Here is a 10,176-nt window from a genome sequence, read left to right on the forward strand (position 1 = left end):
GCTTGTCACAGCTGTGCATCACTCCTAATTTATGCTGGGCTGTAAATTTACAAGCCAGCCTTGTGTTTTCAGCTCAGACTTCAACCTTGTTTCTTTTTGCCCATAAAGTTGGAGATTTTGCTGGTCACACAGCCAGTCTTTGTGAAAATCTGTGTGTGCCAAACCAAGTCTTTTGCTAAAGAGAATTTTAAGGCAAAGAGTAGAAGACAAGAGGCAGTTCAACTTAATTAATGTCAGAGTTTGTATAATCCACTGACTGTGTAAAGGACTATATAATTGCTAGGTGTTATTACTAGTCTTGACTGAGTAATTCATGTTGAATTACGTGTTTGCCAAATGTCAACTCTCTGTTTGTGAACTGTCACTGAAAGAGCACGATTTTTTTTTCCCAGGATTTGTTCATAACTCCTCTCAGAACAGCTTCTGTCAGTAATTCTTAGCCTGCTGCTTATTCATGAGCAATTCATCATAAGTGTCTGATAGTTGCAATTTGAGCTGTTTTGACTGCCCAGTTAGGTATTGGATCTGCTTCCTTTCAGACATTTGATGACTGTAACTTTAAACTCTGTAGTGCAGATACTCACCCAAGACAGAATTAAATTTGGGTTCCATGCACACTGGCTAATATGTGCCTTACTATGAATTGCAGCCCTGTTTTACCATTCATATTGTGGTGCTGACTAGAAGTCAATCAATTTGAGAATACATTATTTTGAAAGTGATACAAATATTGAGTAAATTATAGTCCCTGTTCCAAATTATTTACTGTCTAGACAAAACAACTGATCTCTCTAGCATTCTTCACTGTAGGAGAATAAATTGAGTGCCAGTAAGGTGATCTGAAATTGGAAATGGAAATTAAATGTTTTCACAAGAAAGCCTCCAGACTTATTTATCAAATAGCTGCAGATTGTTGTATTTCAGAAAAAATTCTGTGCACATGAAATAAACCCTAACCCCTGATGTTAGCTGGACAAAAACACATGGAAATACATTGAATGTTTTCTGAAGGACAGGGAAATTAAGATGTAAATCTGAAATACCAGAGGGATGGCCACTAATTTCCAGAGCATTTCCCTAATCCTGTCTCAGTGCTGCTCCATGCTGAATGCACCCAATGTTTTATCCACTGCTGTTGTCTGCAAACAAAACCAGTTCAAAACTGTGTACACTCTAATTTTAAAAATTATTTAATCTCTGAAGTCTCTAAAAAATTCAAAAGTAATGCCACTGGGAAGGTTATATTTTTTATTAAACTGAGGTGTTTCTTTTTAAGAAAATAAAATAATTTAACAGTTTGCTACTTGCTGGTGTCTAAGCAACTAACAGACAAGGATATTATGAGAAATCTGAAAGAACTGAATGCACTACATTCCCTTCACTCTGGTTAAACTACAGGTGGTGTAATTAAAAAAAAAATCATAAATTCTCTGCAGGAAAAAAAGGAAAAAAATAACAAAATTAAATTGAAGGTTAAAATCTCTTTTTCAATATATTACAGCATGTCTATGGAAAAGCACAATCCCATCAGTCTTACTGTAATTGAAGTTGTTTCCACTTAATGTTTTTCAAAGTAGTGCACATTCTTCATTGTGTTCTTAATGAATCACTCCCTTTGAATAATTTAATATTTCTCTTTCTCGAATTTGAAGTAACAGAACAGAGAATTGGTGTGCTTACCTGTGTCAGACAAGGATGCCTTCTGCTCATGTGGAAGGTTCCAGGGAAGGTGGAGAGAATACCCTGGTTTAAGTTATCCCTGAAATTACCATGCATCATCTTTAGGAAGAACACAAGTATTATTTCACTGCAGGCTTTTGTACAGAAGAGACAGAGAAGGCAGAAAACTCTCACTGTATATGATGATGAAAAAAACCAGCTTTCCATAGGAACAAGGAAAAAGTTACTGCTTTAATTCTACTGAGAAGGATTATTTGCAAGAGCAGTGATTTGAATGGAAGAACTGGAAGGAATTTGTATGATGCCAGAACTTTCAGGTTATGGGGGAACTCCATTTTTCTGAGTAAATTTTACTCATATGTACTGTAATTTAAAGATTTCTGAAGTACCTGTGAACCTAAAAAAGAGACAGACAGGATGCAAATTCCAGTTTCAACCTAATCCTGCACTCTTGGAAATGAGTGGCAAAACACCTCCTGACTTCAGTGGAAATAAACCCATGAACCATTGAAAACACATATTGATCCACATTCTACCCTGCTGGCTAGCTCATTTTATTCCTTTTTGAATAAATGTAGAATGCAGAGAAGGAATTTGTAGGTATTAAGCCATCTTCTTTGAAAAATGAATAGATTTTTCATTTTAAAAATCCATTTGTCTTTAAGCATCTGAAGTTTCAAGAAAGTGAAATGATATAAAATACTGAACTAAAAGAGTTCACGGCCTTGTTCTGTCATGATTTATATCCAGTGCATATTATTTGACTTTGCTGGGGTTGCCCAGACATATGTTAGGATAATTATAAGGGAAAGAATCTAATTGCACTGCACTGTGCTATTTTAAGCTGACAGATAACAGGTTGTTATGTATAAAACATGTGTGTACATAGAGTAACAACATGTTAAATATCTCATTACATCCTGATAGATAGATAGATAGTGTTGGGAGGATGTAAATTAGAGTACCAATTATTCCTTTGCAGTGGTAATGAAGCATTAGAGTCTTCATTCACGTGCATCTCTATTTGTGCAGCTCACAATGACTCTCCTCAGGGAAGAACTTTGGATGGTTTGATGTTGACCTCCAAGCTATTGCTCCCACTTTCAAAATTTTGTGTGCTAAAGATGCATCTGCGTGAGAGGGAGGACTCTGGTGACAGGGGAGGAAACCCAGAACAGAACAGAGTAACCAGAATATTTTATGGTGAAAGATAACTAGGGAAGAGGGGACTTGAGGTAAAGGGAAACAAGCTATGGGACATGACATAAAGAACAGTGCCTGAGACAGGAGAAATGCCGTGGAGACCCAGGGAGTTGTCATCATGAGCAACATCAGCCTCAAACACTGATTCATTGCTGTCTTTGAAAAGGTTTCCTTATGCATCTGCATTCCACAGTTGCTTGTCAGTCCAACAAAGACATGAACAAAGACGAAATGTCAGCAAATACATCAGGTTTTCCTTCAGTATGCTGTGCATTCCCAAAGTGCCAACCCAGCCTACCAGCTCCCCAGCCTGAAAGATGGAGCTTCTTCCACATCCTGTAGGAGCAGCTGCTGCCAGGAGCACAGAACTATGGCAAAAGCATCTTCAGGTTGGGCAGAAGGACCAGATTCACTCATTCTAAATTCTCCTTTGCAAGTTGGCTGTTCTGCCCCGGATTTTAAAGCTATTCTTTTACCTCTTATCTAAAAAGCTAATTAATTATGTGTGTTGGTTTGAAAAGACAAATGTCTATTAAGGAAGGTAGGAATCTCCCTTGAAATGGGAGAATGCAAACCCCCTCCTTCCAAATTAGTATAATTTTGAAATTAAGGGGCTTTCAGGCAAAGTTTTTTATTAGGAAAAGAAAATAAAACTAAAATAAAAATGCAGTAATACAAAACAACCCTGCCAGTGTCAGTTTAGGAGCTGAGCCCTGTGGGTCAGGGTGGTGGCACAGTCCCATCCCATGGGGGCTCAGCCCTCCTGCAGTGCCAGCTGGTCTTCTGCTGGAGCAGGGATCCTGCACAAGGCTGGAGTTTTCCTCTGGAGCTCCAGGGCTGCTGGAGATGGGCCTGCTCTTCCTCTGGGAATGCAGGGCAGGAGAAAGCTGCTCCTCTGGGAATGCAGTGGGCAAAGGCTGCTGTGCTGTTCCAAGCTCAGATTGTATCCAGGTAGGAATGCTTGGCTCCTCCCCTGGGCGGAGCATCTCCCCATGGGATGATGGAATTTGATCAGCCATGCAGGGACACTCAGTGGCCATGAACAGAAGATCATTAATAATTAATGGCCCATTAACAGCAAATATCTTCTGGAAGGAGGATTGGTTGTGGGAGAGGTAAAGAAAACTGTCCAGTGAACAGAAGAGAGCTGCCCCAGCTCTGCCAGATGGCAATAGAATCCACACCCCCATTTGCAACTTAAGGCATCATGGCCAGCAATCCCACTTTGTGCTGTAATGAAAAGCTCAGACAACATTTTGATGCAGCAGAGAATAATTTGCACTCTCGGAGATGCCAGGAGCCACAGTGTCACAGGCAGCAAAGCTGGAATGCCGTGTCCGTTCTCAGATCCCGAGGACAAGAAATCATTTGCAAAGTGACAGAGGAGGGGCTGCCACAGTGGATCAGGGATGGAGACCCTGCCTTGCCTGCAGAGCTTGGAGAAGAGAAGGATCCAGGGGTTCCCCAGCCCCCACCCAGCCCTGCAGGGAAGGAGGTATCAAGAAAATGAAATCACTGTGGTGTGAGTCAAAGAGATGACAGAATTAAACAGAAACATGAAAGGATCAGACTGGCCATGAGGAAAGCCTTTTACTCCGTGAGGAAGATGGGAAGCAGAATAACTTTCTAAGTTACATAGAGAAATTGTGTCTAAATTATGCTGAGCATGAGGAAGATGGGAAGCAGAGTAACTTTCTAAGATAGAGAAATTGTGTCTAAATTATGCTGAGCTGCAGAAGTGCAAGGACCTGAAAATGACTTGCTCTTCTCTGAACAAGAGGAGAGATTAGGGACAGCTCTGCAGTGGGGTTTCTGCAGGAACTGATTTCCATTGCAGACACACTTTGTGCATCTCCTCAGAATCCAGTCCCCGTGCAGCCCACCCCCTGCTTATGGAACACAAGGAATCCAGATCTCTGCTTTGCCATAATCCTGACCAGGAAATGCAAAATTTTCAAGTCCAGTTTTAACATATGCAGAGGATGTTTCTGAGGGATGAAAGTCTGATTTGCTATTGTGGAACTCACCTCTTGTCATATAGAACAAGGGGTAGGAGATAATTCTCAGATGTGTGGTGAGTTCTGGCATTGATAAGGAAGCCAACACCTTGAAAGTCTCTGTAGGATATGCTGAGAGTTTCAGTGAAACTGAGGAAATAACAGGGATTTCAGGGAAAGTAGGACACTCAGATTCCTGCCTCGCCTTTTCAATTCATTTGGAAATCCATCCTGGAGAGTGCCATCAATCAAGTGATAAAGAGGTGAGCACTGGGAAAGGAGATGTGCATCCTGGATGTCTCTCTTTTCCTTTAAATAACATTTTAAACCCAGAAATAATCAATATTTAAAATAACTCCAGCAACATGCGGGAATTACACCATGAAATTGTAATAATACAATTTGACACCAATCGGTGTCTTGGGGTTTTTGTAAGACAATCAAAGAAGGAAGGTTATAATAAACAGCAAGGTACAACAGAGCATCATATTATAGATACATTGCACGTTTGCTCCCTTAAACTTGTGGGGTTTTATATTCTTTAACATCATTTTATCTATAATTATCAGATGGGAGACTTCAAAGAGATCAGTGTATTACAGTGGATTTGTCTGCTCTTCTTTGGTTATTAAAAGACAGGAAATAAGGGAAATCATAGACAGGTCATTAAATGCAACACCAAAGCATTGGAAAAGATGAAGGGAAGACATCTGTTTCATGCAGGATTTATATTTAGTGCTGAACAGTGGGGATTTTCGCCCCGTAGCTCTGCAGATCAGGTCGTTGAGGAGGAAAAGATTAGAGGAACATTTGCAGTGGGGTACGGTATTATTTAGGTTTGAAACTGATGAATTGTGAAACGTCGATGAAAATGGAGAGTGGTACAAATCACTGCAGTTGAACCCTTTTAGATCATAGGGAGCAGCTGACAATTGAAAAGAAACTGGAAATACTCTACTGGAAATATATTGCTACAGTCTGACTTGAAAGCTCTTTTTGTGAGCCACTCCATCTCTTCTGTAAATAGTCATTATTGGAATGGTTTGAGCCATTGTTGGTTCTGGTAACACTGAACTTTGTGAAAGTCCTTCTTTGAAATCAAAACTCATTTTTTGACAATTGGAATATTTTCTTTTTTTTTAAATATTCCTTTATGTGCTAATTTTTTTACAAATTAAGTCTTAAATTAATTAAAATCTAGCATGGTTTTATGTAGGCTTGTGGAGCAAACCAGAATACTCAGTGTAATGGAGTTTATTTCAGACTAGTAGATGAAACTACTCCAGAGCAGTTTAATCTCTGGCTAGAAACAAACCAGAAAACATTCTTAAATATTTAAGAATATCACCATCACTCCTCACTCCTTATGTACATTAAAATTTACCATGGATTTTAGCTTTATTTTGATTAGTGATTTAATGTGTATTTGGTAAAACTGGCTTTCATCTGCTCATTAAATGCATGGATTTTACAAGGAGCTCCTGGATCTGCTACATTTACTAACATCTCCTTCAGTAATGCAAACATCCAGCTTTTTTTCAGTCATATTGGTGAATTAAATGCTAATAAGATTGATATTGGCAAGGATATAAAAAAGAAAATATATATGGAGTTCAGAAGTGGTTACATCTGTTTGAAATAACACAAAGTTAATGGGATATTTTGGATAAATTGGAAACTGTGATTAATCTATTTACATTTTAGGAGTTTTCTGGTTTACAAGACATTTTGAAATAACCCATAGCAGCCACATTGCATTAAAAAAAATGTTTTGCCAGTGTGACATTTCAAAGACTTTGTCTTCCTTTCTGTAACTGTATTACCTACAATTAATTTCTATAAGCTTCTGCATAAAAAAATATTCAGCTTTCCATCAGGCTGAGCCTTCACTGGGTCTGAGATGCTGCAGATTTCCAAACTTTGAAAAAAACCACTGGTGAGCAAGGCACTCCCAAGCTCCCAGCCCCTTACAGTAATTTTCCTTGCAACTTCAAGGTTTTTCATCAAGTGGCAAAGGCAGTGTCTAAACTGGGGTATTTAGAGATACCTGCTGGACAGGAAATACAAGAGCTGCTTATTGTTAGAAATATTGCCGGTGAAAAGGAGAAGAGAAGAAGAAAAGGAGAAGGGGAGAAGGAGAAAGGAGAAGGAGAAGGAGAAGGAGAAGGAGAAGGAGAAGGAGAAGGAAGCCAGCAGTCACAATTTGTACTGGTGCACAAAAGTGACATCAGAGTGCAGGGAGTGACCTCAGGAAGGTGTTGACAGAAGGAAAGGATCCAGGATAGTAAACCCACAGGACAGTGACCCCACAGGACAGTGGGCTTTGCCTCAGAGCATCAAGAGGTTCTCTGCTCACCATTTGAAAGGAGCAATAACTTAAGGATGATTCCAAAAGCTGCCAGGTGGTTTGGCCAACATCCAGGCATGGGTCTGGATTGTGCTTACTTTAACCAATAAGGAGCCCTTGAGTCACAGTGGTGGATGCTGGGAATATTCTGGAACATAAACTGTGTGTTTTCTGTGTCTTTCCAGCTTGTCTGGACATCTGGCAGCAGCTGTGGTCAGGGAGCACATGGAGCCCCTTGCTGGGAGCTGTTGGCTGTGTCCCTTCCATCCCAGAGACCTGTCAGAAGGACTTTGCAGGCTGGGTTGATGCAGGACTGAGATTTACAGGGTGAGAGGTTAATGGATGCACATGGACATGAATTCTTTAACTCCAGCACTGCTGGAGATGGCCCTGCTCTTCCTCTGGGAATGCAGGGCAGAAGAAAGCTGCTCCTGTGGGAATGCGGTGGGAATTCCGCATATTTCCAAATTTTTTTCCCCCAATATTTCCAAGCATTGTGACTTCCTTGTCCAGCCATTCCTGATTTCTGACAGAGGAGACAGCTACAGCATTGTTAGCCCAGGGCTCGCTGTGCTTTGTGAACTGCACCACAGAGTCACTTGTTATGGGTGGGAATTAGCTGGTGTTATGTTAACTAGCATTATGGAGCAATCTAATGCTAATTAAAATTGTTTGTCGCTCTTCTACGGTATTAAATTTTAATTGGAGTGCATAGATCTCTCTCTTGACTAGTGCGAATTTAAATAATTAAATAATATCCTGGTTTAATTCCAGATATTAGCTGCCATCTCACTGTATTTTCAATAACTTCAGCAAGCTTTGAAAGGTGCTGTACAATGACACCAAAAAAAAAAAACCACCCCTCTAATGGAATTTGAAGATAATAGTGTTTATGCTAAACAAATTCATCCCTTGTGTTCTGTGCATTTTAAGCTTGTTTTTGTCATCTATCCTGTTCAATAATTTCTGAGGTCCTAATCAGGGCTACGTTTCTTCTGTGATGTATTGAATCACCCAGGAAATTGCCTGTTGTTTAACAATTAACCAAGCTCATTTCTACTTCTAGCAATAAACACTTAGGACCTTTGAACTGATATTTGCCTGTGAGCTTTTAAAAATTTACATCTGTATAGCAAATAAGTTATCTACTAGAAAATTCAGACTTCTTGCAGATATCTAGGGAAAAAGTGAAGGAATTGCTTTCTTTCACAGGTGTTGCAAACCAACCAAGGTATTGCCTAGCCTTTAAGGACTTGTCACTCTAAATCTACTCTAAAAATGAAATAATGTTTTATTCAAAATGAAGGATTTATCAACAAAAACATTGGAAATTTTCTGAAAGCTTCCAACTGTGGCAACTCGGCAAAGCAACACATTTTGGCATTTTATTCTCTCTGTACATATGTTTCACTCACTTAAATGTCATTGAGAATTAGGATGCACATTCATCAAGGGAGTCTACCACTTCAGGACCAGATTTGTCATCCTTTGTCTAACAAGCAGTCTCCCTGAAGCTGGTGGGTGTAATCCTGATTCTGAAATAGTTAAGAGCAGTCAGAAGCACGCAATTCCAACAGGAGCTGAGGGCATGTATCTCACACTGCTTCCCAAGGAAAGTGTTGAGGGCATTAACCTGATCCTGTGGCTCCATCCTGATTTCTGGAGTTTATTTACTTAAATTCCTTGGGAGTTTCATTGGACAGTCCTGTCTCTCCTTTTTTCCTTCAGCCCAAGTGCTGTCACCTCTGAGAACCCACTGATTTCTGGGGCTTATTTTCCATTATAAGAGGTAAAAAAATGAAACCCATAGGCTTTAATTTTTTTTCTTCATTTCCTGGAACATTTATAGCGTTTTGATTAACCCCAAACCAGAAATCTTGCAATTGTGCTTGTGTTTTGCTCCTAAAAAAACAAAAGCAATTTATCTTAGGCATAAGAATGAGAACACTAAAATAATCATGGTGTTTATCTGCTTAAGAAAGAATTTTGCCAACTTTTTTCATGAACAGGGATAATTCAGCTCCCCATATTTGATGAGGTGAGTTTATTTTGAGGCAGGTAGAATAAAACAGGCTCTCCACTTGATGTCAGCTCTGTCAGCACACAGACTGTCAGCAGCTACTGCTTTGTTCTCCCCATATGAAACAGGGATACAGTGTGAGAGACTCACATTTAGGAAGTGTTTAAATAGAAAAAATAGGGTGTTTTCTGTCTTTCACTCAGTAGTGAACAAAAATAAGTGTGTATATGACTCATATACATATTGGGCCCTCTTCTTCACTGCTGCCAATGAATGTGAATGTAACAGGCTTTTTAAAACTCTCTTGGAAAAACTTGGTATTCCAGCCAAAGAGCATCAGTTTATATTTGTCAGTCTCCTTTGCATCTTTATAATGAAAAGTTCTTATAAATCTGTCTTAGTACTTTTTATTATGACAGATAACTCAAGAGTATAAAACAGAGTTAACAAGAAATTTTACAGGCACACATTTTAATGCAATGAAATACCCCAATTTTTTGCAGTGTGATCAATTCATTCGTTTTATTACAGGGAGTTAATAAATGCTTTATTTTCCCCCCTGTTGAAAAGAGGTAATTGGAAATGATGTCACTATTTGCCTTTGGATCATCAAGAAGCAGGAAATTAACAGTTGCTAACAGCATGCAGCTGTGTCAGGGGTGGTTTGGGTTGGATTTTGGGGCATGGCTCTGCACCCACAGGGTGGCTGGGCACTGAACAGGCTCCACAGGGAAGTGGTCACAGCACCAAGCCTGACAGAGCTCAGGAAGTGCTTGGAGAACGCCCTCAGGCTCAAGGTGTGATTCTTGGGATGTGATCCTTGGCCAGGAGCTGGATTTGATGATCCTTGTGCATCCATTCCAAGTGAGGATCCTCTAGAATTCTGTGATGCTACAAACAAAATCACATTACTGCAGTCAGTGGACCTT

This window comes from Onychostruthus taczanowskii, unplaced genomic scaffold, assembly GCF_017590055.1.
Source record: "Onychostruthus taczanowskii isolate IOZ18803 unplaced genomic scaffold, ASM1759005v1 scaffold15, whole genome shotgun sequence".
Classification (NCBI taxonomy): Eukaryota; Metazoa; Chordata; class Aves; order Passeriformes; family Passeridae; genus Onychostruthus; species Onychostruthus taczanowskii.